Genomic DNA, 12,062 nt, shown 5'->3' on the forward strand with positions numbered 1-12,062 from the left:
TATATATATATATATATATATATATATATATATATATATATATACTTATATGAATGTACATACATCTACAACAAGGATTTTCTGGATCTCAAAAAGTTCTTGTTTGTGTTGATCTTTCCTTCTTATATTACCAAGTCCTAAGATTCCATTACTTCTTTTTCTCCTCTTGAGACAATGCCCTTCATAGTGATATAATTGTACAATCAAAAAATGGTTTAATATCTTCTGGCATCCTGTGATGGATAGAAATGTTCAAAAGCTTTGATGAATTCTCTAAAGCAAGATTAGAGAACCAAGTTGCCAGGAGCTCTGAAATCCTTTAAGTGTGAACTCTTTGTGAATTCAAACCATTTCTTTGAGGCAGCCCATCATCTCAGACATATTCAGGTTAGGATTTCTTGACCAATCTTCAGCTACGTTCTCAAATTTCAGACTTTTACTGTTCATTTGTATTTACACACACAGTCCAACCCTATGTGTTGAGGAAATTTTGCAACTTTTCTTTAATCTTATTCTGAATAATAATAATAATAATGACTATTATTATTAATATAATAAAAGGACAAAGAAAAATGAAAGTAATTTAAAAGGAGGAATTTGCACTTGGAATATAGGCAGGATTATTACATTGTTTTCTATTTGCATCCTCTGGAAACTTCAATCATGATCACATAAATCTTGAGAAGGTTGGTGAAAGGAGAATTCCCCAGTCATACAGTAATTTCAGTGACTCGATATATCTGGGATCCCTAGTGTTTTTTGAAATTGTCTTTACACATACACACACACACACGCACACACACACACACACACACACACACACACACACAAGTTTCAAGAATGCCTGGATACCTCTCATAGGGTAATCCTTAAGTCAAGTGTTTAGACCCTTAGATAACACTTCTTATGCCTGGAGAAGAGGTTTTAGTATTTAAAGCCTATTGTTTTTTTTTAAAAGGTTTATTTATTTTATGTATTCACCATTGCTCTCTTCAGACATACCAGAAGAGGGCATCAGATCCCATTAAAGATGGTTGTGCGCCACCATGTGGTTGCTGGGATTTGAACTCAGGACCTCTGGAAGAGCAGTCAGTGCTCTTAACCACTGAGCCATCTCTCCAACCCTTGAAGTCTATTGTTAACATCTTCTCTGACTATGTATTATGCTTTATGTAGTTGATCCACAAATTTTTAAAGTATTTTTTCTTTATTTTCAAAATATTAGAATATGAATTGGACAAATGGCCTAAATTTCTAGGATCTCACTGGGTTGAATAAGTGTTGTCAACAAAGGGTCAACATGGCTGCTCCTGAGATGCACAACTCTCTATTCAATGTGCATAGATGCTCTGACTTGACAGTTTCACCTAACTGCATCCATTTCTTTTATTTACCTGCTACTGTCATTTGGTATAGCCTCACGTTTTATATTAGAACCTATAGTCATGATGATACTTCTTTAAGAACATCTACATTGTTCACAGATGCAGAATATCTGGTTATTCATTTATGACTAAGAATGTAGTCCTTGACTACATTCCAATTTAACCTAACTTTGGGCTCTACCACTTTCTGGAAGTATAAACTTGAGTACTTTATTTACCGTTCTAAATCAGTTTTCTCATTTGGCATGCTATATGAATTACAGTGGACATTAATATAAGGTAAAAATGTCTGATGGCATTTCATCTATCTTCACGTGTAACTTCTTTGTGAATTCAAAGTCTGTTTAAGGCAGCTATGACGTAAGACGTAAGTTAGGGAATATCTAAACTGACCTTCCATTGGAAAGCAAAATCCTTAAATTTTAGGCTTCTACTCATCCTTTATGCTTATATTCACAAAAGTGTGAGATATGATTTTATGTCTTCATATCTATTGATGAATAAAACAAAAATGTGATACAAGAAATAAATTCAATTTGGAAAAATTCAGCATCATGAATAGAAACTTTCTGTACTAAAGGCATCATGCATCAGTAACTGAAAGATCCTTAAGATGTATTGTATTATAACAGTAAGTCATACCATAACTAAGAGACTATATTAGAGTTTTATCATTTTTATTCCCATACTCTATTCTAATATAACAGTTTAATAATAAAAGCCATATTGAGGAAATTCTGCATAATAAAATTATAATATTAAGATCAAACAATACTTTCATTCTGCCCTCTCTCTGTCACTGATTTTTCTTTGTACAGAACATGGTTTCTATGTTATAGTCATGCAAGTATTACCACATTTGGTAATGGTAACAGACCAATTTAACTCATTATGATGTTCTTTGCGAAGGAATTAGACTTGACAATTTTCTCAGGAAATCACTAGTGAAGTGGACAGTCTATTAGAAAGCAGTAGTCAGTAATTTTCCTATCGTTTCAACTGTATATCATACCTTCTTGTAAGTTCACAGTTTGAGAACTAAGATCAATTTCATGCTTTTCGAGGATAACAAATATCTTTTTACCTCTTTCATGGACATGAAGCTTCCACCTGGCAACTGTGAAGCTGTAGCTTTTTATATGGGTCATAGTTGTTGTATACCATTTCCTCAATGACATTTCAAAGTTTTTGTCCTTGTTTGTTCATGTTTTGTGTCTCATTTCTCTACATCCAAAGTACATAGTATGTCAGAAGATGGAAATATCCCCCATGCTCATGGACTAGTAAGTTAAACACAATTACATGCCCATCCTACCAAAAGCAATTCACAGATTCAATGAAATATCCATCAAACTTTTAACACAATTATTCATAGACCTTGAAAGAAGAATTATCAGCTTCATATGAAAACAAATAAAACCCAGGATAGCTAAAACTATCTCCAACAATAAAAGAACTGCTGGAATTTCCATCTTTCCCCTTTCCAAGTTGCACTATAATACAACAGGGAAGTCGATCAATGAAGTCATATTTAAGACCCAGACAAAATTCCAAATACTAATGGATACATGATTTTTATAATGAGACTAGAAATACACTCTGAAAAATCAGCAGTATCTTGAATAAGTGATCATCATCTTTTGATTTTAGGATGATAATAAATTATATAAACAAGTGATTTTCACAGCAATTCAAACATTTCATTTTCTTAATACTTTTTGAGTTTTCTTCAAATCATTTCTGACATCCATATAAATGGAACAAACCAGATTGTTAATATCACTCTTCAGTATTTGTAAATAGTTCAACCATATGTTCATCTATAATGAAGTAGGAAGTGATCTAGAATTGATGTTAGAAGATAACATTGTAGCTAAGATACTTAACAGCTCTAGAGTGCTATGGAAAGACTAGTATTTAAATAGGCTAGCAGAAAATGGAGTTAGCAGGAAATCAAAGAGAGCATAGGGGAAGACCCATGACTGAATTTAGATCATAATTAATATAGAAATACTTAGGTTATGGAGGCAGGAAGGATGGCTTTTATAACCACATATATCTTTAGTACTGTTATATGAACATACCCATCTGCGTATGTATGTTCCCATATTACCCCATATAGTCTACAGAGTCAAACTTACTCTTCTTAAAAATCAAACCACAGTACAACATCCCATTTGTATTTTCAAGAAGAAAATACAAAGGGGGAATGGAAGATTTTAATTTGAAAACAAATTAAAATCAGTTCAATGGTGAGATAAAAATAATGTCATCAAATACAATTCTAAAAAATTAACACCATGGGTTTTTTTTTTTTTACAGATATGGTAATAAAGTGATTAGTAGAGAAAATAGCCATTTTCTTTTTCTTATGGTTAGAAAGACTTGGATACAGTTATATTATGAATATGGAACCAACTAACAATCAATCAAAATTGTTCTACATACTCTAAATTTTTGTAAGTCAGCATAAAAACTGATGTTTGAGTCTCAGCATAACAGTTAGCTCATGAAGAGGGTATTCGTTTTGCAGCTGTGCTGCATTTTCATCAACCTCATTGAAAGGTTGAATCACCAGGATGAGGAAACCCCATCTTAGGAATAACCTCTATTAGACTGGCCTGTTGGTACATCTATGGACATGTGATTAATTGCTAATTGGTATATAAGGATTCATCCTACAGTTGGTGGTTCCAATTTTAAGCAGGTTCCCAGTTTCTTGGTTGAGTTCATATGCTAACTTCACTCAGTGATGGAGCTTTGAACTGGAATTTTAAAATGAAAGAAATCCTCCCCAACTTTGAGTTTTTGTCAGTGCTTTCTTACAGCAAGAGAAATCCAAACTATAACAGAAATTGGAACTATTTTATGCAATCAGGACTAGTTATCCAAGTTGTCAAAAAACAAAATATCGTTTCAGATAAAAGAGGTAAGCACTGCTTTAGAGGATAAAACCATATCCCAGTGAGCTCAGGAAGTGGCTCAAATCTTTCTAGGAGTTTAAAAGACAGTATATACACAGAGTTGGAAAAACACATTAGCACCAAGGATTCTCATCAGTGTTACCTGTTCTTGGCAATGATCCTCTTACTTTGCTATGTTTGTCAACTGGATTCTCTGTATTATCAGTTTGTGACATCCATTAAATCTTGCTGTTCTTGAACTTTATGTGAGGATGAGGGAAGAGCTATCTCTGTCTTAATTATCGGCAAAGTCTTCTCATGTGAGTTGGTGTAGTATACTTCAATGTACATTATTTATTTTGTCTATACTACTATAATGTTATCTCCAAAAATATGGCTAATTTTTATTTATTGTATGTATCAGGATAACAAATTGTGCTGGAAACATATGATATTTGAATTGTTGCCTAAATTTATCATCCTAAAATTATCAGGGACATTATGGTTCTCCATAAGAGATTAAAGAGTATATTTGATTTCAGTTGGGAGAACTCAAATCCAAACTGTATATAAATTGAAACAACTTAATTGTGACTGAGGAATTAAATAATTCTGTCTTTAGGACTCATCTAGTCTGTAAAGAATGCTGTTTATCTTTATACTTTAATTTTTTACTCTGGAGATTAATTACGAAAGTCACAGGGATCTGTGAGATTTACATAAGAAAATTCACTTTTAGCTTACTCTTGCCATGCAATATATCTCAAGAAACACTAAGACTTTATGTTAGATTTTTTAAAATCATTTTAGTTGGCATGTATTTGAAAATTAGTGTTATACATAGTAATCCCAAGAATAAAAATAATTGATAATGCTGGCCTCTTGCTCTTCTTGCCGATTATTAAATATTGAAGGCAACCATGAAAGGTCACATGTAATGGAGTAATAAAATGTTAGTGTTTCACTCTCAGGCAATATCCCTTAAATTTAGTTATCAGATTAATTACATCATTCATTTATTTTAGATTGCTAAGGAAGATGACATTAGAGTTCAATAATAAATAATGTCTAGTGCCAGCACTGCTATTTATCATAACTTAATAATGCAAGCTTGACTCTTAATAGGAAGACCATTACTGTAACATTGTATGTGGTAAATATTCACTGAGTCATATCAAGCTCAAAATTGAGATTTCAGACGGTAGAATATTAGAGAAAGAATTACCCAAGTATAGAAGTTAGGTATGGTTCTTCCTGCCAGACCCTTGCTCCCAGAAATAACTCTCAGTGTTAAAGTATATTTACAAATACCTTGGGCATACAGGTAGACTGTTCTCTGACTAGAAAATATTTTAAAATAATCCATTTATCTTCATCTACACTCTACCACATGACTGTTTGCATGTGCTCAGGTACCATGCATCCGTCTTGTTACATCTTCCCAGGCGAATCTGCAACGTCCGGCTCTATCCCAGAATTCTTTCCACCTCCTGGATGTCCCATATCCTATTTCTTGCCTAAGCCACAGACCATCAAATTTATTATTTATAGGTACCATATCCATACAGACATAAGATATTATCTCTAATCCCAAGTGGTGACTAGTAGAGATCTTAGCAAAGACAGACAGACAAAGAACATTTATAATGTGTCCTACTCTTCAATATGAATGATTAGATTTTTTCTTTACTTCTAAGGTCAAGAGTGGAATCCTGAGTTTGATTCAGGATCTGGCTATGTTTAGCTTGTTTTATGGCAATAGTGTTCAACTCAATGTTCAGCTCAGAAATGGAAAAGGCTATGTATTTTGATTTTCACCTCAGATTAAAAATAAAAAAAAATACACAGGAGTAACTAGGCCAGTCAATTCTTACACATATACTCCACAAATCCCTTATAATGTTCTGTAGTTTTAATAGGTAGAACAAGTTTCTGTGACAACTATCCAGAGGAAATAGAAAACCAACGATGAATATCCATTTCTTAAATTTGTTTAATTTCTGATTTCATTTGACACCAGAATAGCCAGGCAGACAGAGACTTTCTAGAACAGTGCCTGCTTTCCTCTGGGGAAGTAAATGATATGACTCAGGATTTGAGTCAGATGAAGAACTTGTGAGTTACACAGAGGATCAAATGGGAAAAACAGGTATAAATATCTTTCAGAAAAAAATAATGAATCACAAGTAATAAAAGAAGGAATTTAGATCAAGTATGCACTAATACAGATATATGGAACTTCCTATGAACCAGACATTCTCATTATGGCTTCCATGACAGAGAAACTGACTATACTGAAATGGCAGGGGCTAGGGACATCTGCATTCGCTGATGTCAGACAAGGCAGCTAAAATAGAAGAACATATCCCATGGGATAGCCACTGCTCCAGTTATGTGTAACCCACATGAAGACAAGCTCCACATAGGGGCCAGAAGGCCTAGGTCCAGCCCCTGTATGCTATTTGGTTGGTGGTTCATCTCTGAGAGCCTCAAGTATCCAGGTTAGTTGACTCTGTTGGTCTTCCTCTGTAATTCCTATTACCTTCAAGGCCCAAAATTCTTCCTTGTACTCTTCCATGAGAGTCTCCAAGCTCCATCCACTATTTCGCTATGAATCTCTACATCTGTCTGAGTCAGCTGCTGGATGAAGACTCTCAGAGGACAGTCATGCTAGACTCTTGTCTAAAAGCAAAACCGAATATTAGTAGCATCAGGGATTGGTGCTTGCCCAAGAGATGAGCCTCAAGATATGCCTGTTATTGGTTGGCCATTCCCTCAGTCTCTGCTCCGTCCCCCACATAATAGGATGATTTTGAGGACCAAAGTTTTGTAGACGGGTTCCTGGCTGGCTACATGTGGTGGCCCCTTAAGGTACCATATCCCCAATTCTGTGAATCATGGTTAAGGTCATATCATTGATTCTGAGGTGCCTCCGTTATCTCAGGTCTCTGTGTCTTCTTGAAAATACCCCCCAAACTCTTACAGTTCCAAATATCCATTTATTTTCATAGTCATCTGCCCATCTCTCCTGTCCCTCCCCTCACCTGATCTTGAATCTCGCAATTCTTCTCTCCATCTCCTCTCCCACCATTTTGCGCTCTCTCTCTCTCTCTCTCTCTCTCTCTCTCTCTCTCTCTCTCTCTCCTCTCCTCTCCTCTCCTCTCCTCTCCTCTCCTCTCCTCTCCTCTCATCTCATCTCCTCTCCTATATCTACTTATTTCCCCTTCTAAGTGAGGTTGAAGCATACTTGGTTTTGCTTCCTTTTTTGTTTAGTTTACTCAAGCCTGTGGAATACAGAACACATATCCTTTATGTTATTGCTAATATTTACTTGTAAGTAAGCATGTACCATGAATGGTTTTTGTGGACTGGTTACCACTCAGATGATATTCTGTAATTCCATCCTTTTGCCTGAAAAACTCATGATGCCTTTGTTTTTAATAACTGAATTGTATTGCCCTCTGTCAGATGTAGGGTTGGTAAAGATCTTTTCCCAATATGTAGGCTACCATTTTGTTGAATTCACAGTATCCTTTTCCTTACAGAAGATTCTTAGTTTCCTGAGGTCCGATAGTCAGTTGTTGATCTTAGAGCCTGAGACACTGATGTTCTGTTTAGGAAATTGACTCCTGTACCAATGCAATCAAAGCTAGTCCCCAGTTTCTCTTCTATGAGATTTAGTGTATCCTGTCTTATGCTGAGGTCCTTGATCCACTTGGACTTGAGCTTTGTTCATACAGATGAATATTTGCATCCATTTACATGTAGACATCCAGTTAGACCAACACTATTTCTTGAATATTCTTCCTTTCTTCTGTTTTATGATTTTCATTTCTTTTTCAAAAATCAAGTGTCCATAGATATATGACTTATTTCTCAATCTTTGATTCAATTCCATTTATCAATGTGTCTTTTTCTGTACCAGTACCAATGCAGTCTTTATCACTATTGCTCTGTAGTACAACATGATGTAAGGGGTGGTGATATCTCCCGAAGCTTTTTTGTTGTTCAGAATCATTTTTGCTACCCTGGATTTTTTTCTTTATTTCTTTTTCCCCATCTGAAGTTCAGAATTGATCTTTCAAGATTTGTAAAAAATTGTGTTGGAAATTTGATAGGGATTTCATTGAATCTGTAGACTCATTTTTCTAAGATGGCTGTTTTCAATACATTAATCCTACCTATCTGTAGGAGGAGCTAAGGTTGGATGAGTAAAGAGAGGAAGAAGAGGAGTTGGGAGAGGAAGAGAAAAAAAGAAAGAGGAGGAGCGAGAGAGGGCAGAGATGTAGGAAGATGGAAAACGACACAACTATGGAGAGCATTTGTGGGGAACAACTTATAAACATAATTAGGTTAGCTAATTGGGATACAACTCTCTTTGTATGGACATCTTGTTATTAATCATTAGCAAACATACAAAGCCTTTGATTAATCTATAAAAATTAGAGTCTCATTCTCTTACTGGGCCCGTCTTGCGGAGACAGCGTGGAAGATTGATAGAGCCATGTCTCACGCTGGCATCTAGTGGGTGGCAGGGCTGGTGTTGCTGGTGGGCGGGTTCTAGCTGTAGCATTCATGTGGCCTCAGGCTGAGAAACAAGGTGGCTGGGCTAGGCAGAGCCTCTGCAGCTTAGATAGTCGGTTGATCCAGAGTCCGATTTTAATTATTTATTACAACACCTATCCATGTGCATGGGAAATATTTTCATCTTCCAATAACTTCTTCAATTTCTTTCTTCAGAGACTTGAAGTTCTTATCCTACATATCTATTCTTTCTTGGTTACCAAGATACTATTCCAAGATATGTTATATTGCTGTGGGTATTGCAAAGAGTGTTATTTCCCTAAATTCTTTCTTGGCATATTTGTCATTTGTATATATGAGCACGTCTGATTTCTCTAAGTTAATTTTGTATCCAGCTTCTTTGCTGAAGGTGTTTATCAGCTGTAAGAGTTCTCTGATATAATTTTGGGGTCGCTTATGCATCCTATCAGATCATCCGCAAATAGCAGGTAAGTAGTATCTGTCTAGAAAATTGTCCATTTTGTTATTTTTTTTTAATTTTGTGGAGTACAGGCTATTGAAGTAAGACTTAGTGATTCTTTGAATTTCCTCAGTATCTGTTGTTAGGTTTCTCTTTTCATACATGATTGTGTTTATTTGGATAATGTCTTTCTGTCTTTTGGTTACGCTGGCTAAAGGTTTGTCTATGTATTGATTCCTGTATTTTACTCCTCTTTGATGTGCTCACTTCTTTTTTTTTCCTAGAAATTTCAGGTATACTTTGAAATTGCTGATATGAGTATGTTCTAATTTCTTTATGGAAACACTTAGTGCTAAGAACTTTCATTTGAGCACTGCTTTCATTATGTTCATAAATTTGGGTATGGTGTGATTTTATTTTCATTAAATAATAGAAAATCTTTAATTTATTTCTTTACACTCTGACCCAGATATCCTTGAATAGAGAGCCGTTCAATTTCCATGAGTATGTAGTCTTTCTGATCTTTCTGTTGATTTTGACTTCTCCCTTTAAACCATAGTGGTCTGAGAAGATACAAGGCATTAGTTCAATGTTCTTATATTCATAGAGGCTTGCTTTGTGACGGGCTATAAGATCAATTTTGGAGAAGGGTTCATGAAGTGCTGAGAAGGATTTATATTCATTTGTGTTTGGGTGAAATATTCTATAGGTGTCTGTTAGGACCACTTGATTCATGATGTCTGTTAGATTTAGTCTGTATCACATGTCAGTTGGTGAGAGTGGGATGTTAAAGATTCCTACTCTTAATGTGTGTGGTTAGCCATACTATTTAAGCTTTAGCAGTGTCTGTTTTACATGTGTTTGTGCCCTTGTGTTTGGGGCATAGATGAGATATCATCTTGGTAAATTTTTTTCTTTGATGATATGAAGTATCCTTCCCTGTCTCTTTTGATTAATTTTGCACACATACACACACACACACACACAAACATACAAGCTTGCACACACACAGGCACACACACATACCTTGTTTTTGCTGTTATCAAAGTACTTATTTTCTGTGTTTTCTTGGATGTAGTAGTTATCCTGCTTGGGTTGGAGTTTTCCTTCTACTGTTTTCTGTAGGGCTTGATTTGTGGATGGATATTGTTTAAATTTGGAATTTCCTTGAAATATATTGTTTTCTTCATCAATGATGATTGAGAGTTTTGCTTGTTATAGTAGTCTAGGATGGCATCTGTGGTTGTTTTTAACGTTGCAAGATATCTGTTCAGACCTTTGTAGTGTTTAGAGTCTCCGTTGAAAAGTCAGGTGTAATTCTGATAGGTCTGCCTTTGTATGTTATCTGGCCTTTTTGCTTTACCACTTTTAATATTCTTTCTCTGTTCAGTAGATTTTGTGTTTTGATTATTTTGTGGTAAGTGAGCTTTCTTTTCTGGTCCAGTCTAATAGGGGTTCCATAAGCTCCTTGCATGTTTGTAGGCATCTTTTTTCTTTAGGCTGGGAAAGTTTTCTTCTATGATTTCGTTGAGAATATTTTTTTCATCCTTGGAGCTGGGACTCTTTACTTTCTTCTATTAATATTATTCTTAGGTTATTATTATTTTCATGATATCTCATAATTTGTTTATACTTTGTGTCAGGAATTCTCCTGTATTCTGTTGCTGATGCTTACATCTGTTGTTGTTGTTGTTCTTCTTCTTCCTCTTCTTCTTCCTCTTCTTCTTCTTCTTCTTCTTCTTCTTCTTCTTCTTCTTCTTCTTCTCCTTCTCCTTCTCCTTCTCCTTCTCCTTCTCCTTCTCCTTCTCCTTCTCCTTCTCCTTCTCCTTCTTCTTCTCCTTCTCCTTCTTCTTCTTTTTTTTTAGGTTTTCCAGGATTCTCTCAGTTTGTAGTTTCTATTTCCTTCACTTGTTTATTTGTATTTTCCTATATGTCTTTAAGAGATTTGTTACCTCTTTAAAGATCTCAAATTTTGATTGGATTTTCCTGTACTTCTTTAAGCGATTTATTTCATTTCTCTTAAAGACCTCTATCACCTTTATAAGATTGGATTTCAGGTCATTTTCTTATGTTTGATTTGTGTTAGAAAATCAAGGGCTTGCTCTAGTAGGGTAGCTGTGCTCTGAAGGTGTAATATTGCCCTGTTTTTTTCTGATTGTGTCCTTTTGAGAGTCTTAAGCCATCTAAATGGTTTTGGTTCCTGAATGTTCCTGTTGTAGTAGGTATTGGGAAGGTGGTTATTCTAGGTAGTCCTGCCATTGCAGGCCTCTGGTATATATCCTTGGGTTGGATGATTCTGGATCAGCAAGTGTGTACAGTTCAGAATTCATAGGTCTGATGAAGGTTGGAGAAGAGGTGGGCAGAGAACTGAGGTTCACTGGGGATAGCAGTCTGCTCAGGGTAACTTGGGGTGCCCCAGAGGACTCAGAAGGGAAGCTAACCTGTATGATTCAAGATTAGCAGTTCTGATAAAGGTAGGCAGAGAGGTGTCATAAAATGGATGACTAGCAGATATAGCAGACTGCTGAGGAGCAGGGTAAAATTTTATTAAGTAATAATAAAAAAAGATCTAGACACGTACCAATATTCCCGTACTTTGACTAAAAGTAGGTGCTTAGTAGAAAACACATGTTCAAATGTGACATGTATTTTCTTTCCCATCTGTGTTATTGAGAATTACACAGGCTCTTTGTATGTAACCTGAAATTGTGATAACTTTGTTCAAGACTTCCAGGAGCCAAGATCCAGATATGTGTCCCTACACCTAGGTGACATTTGTAATCTTTAGGG

This window comes from Grammomys surdaster, unplaced genomic scaffold (assembly GCF_004785775.1).
Source record: "Grammomys surdaster isolate TR1022 unplaced genomic scaffold, NIH_TR_1.0 201, whole genome shotgun sequence".
Lineage (NCBI taxonomy): Eukaryota > Metazoa > Chordata > Mammalia > Rodentia > Muridae > Grammomys > Grammomys surdaster.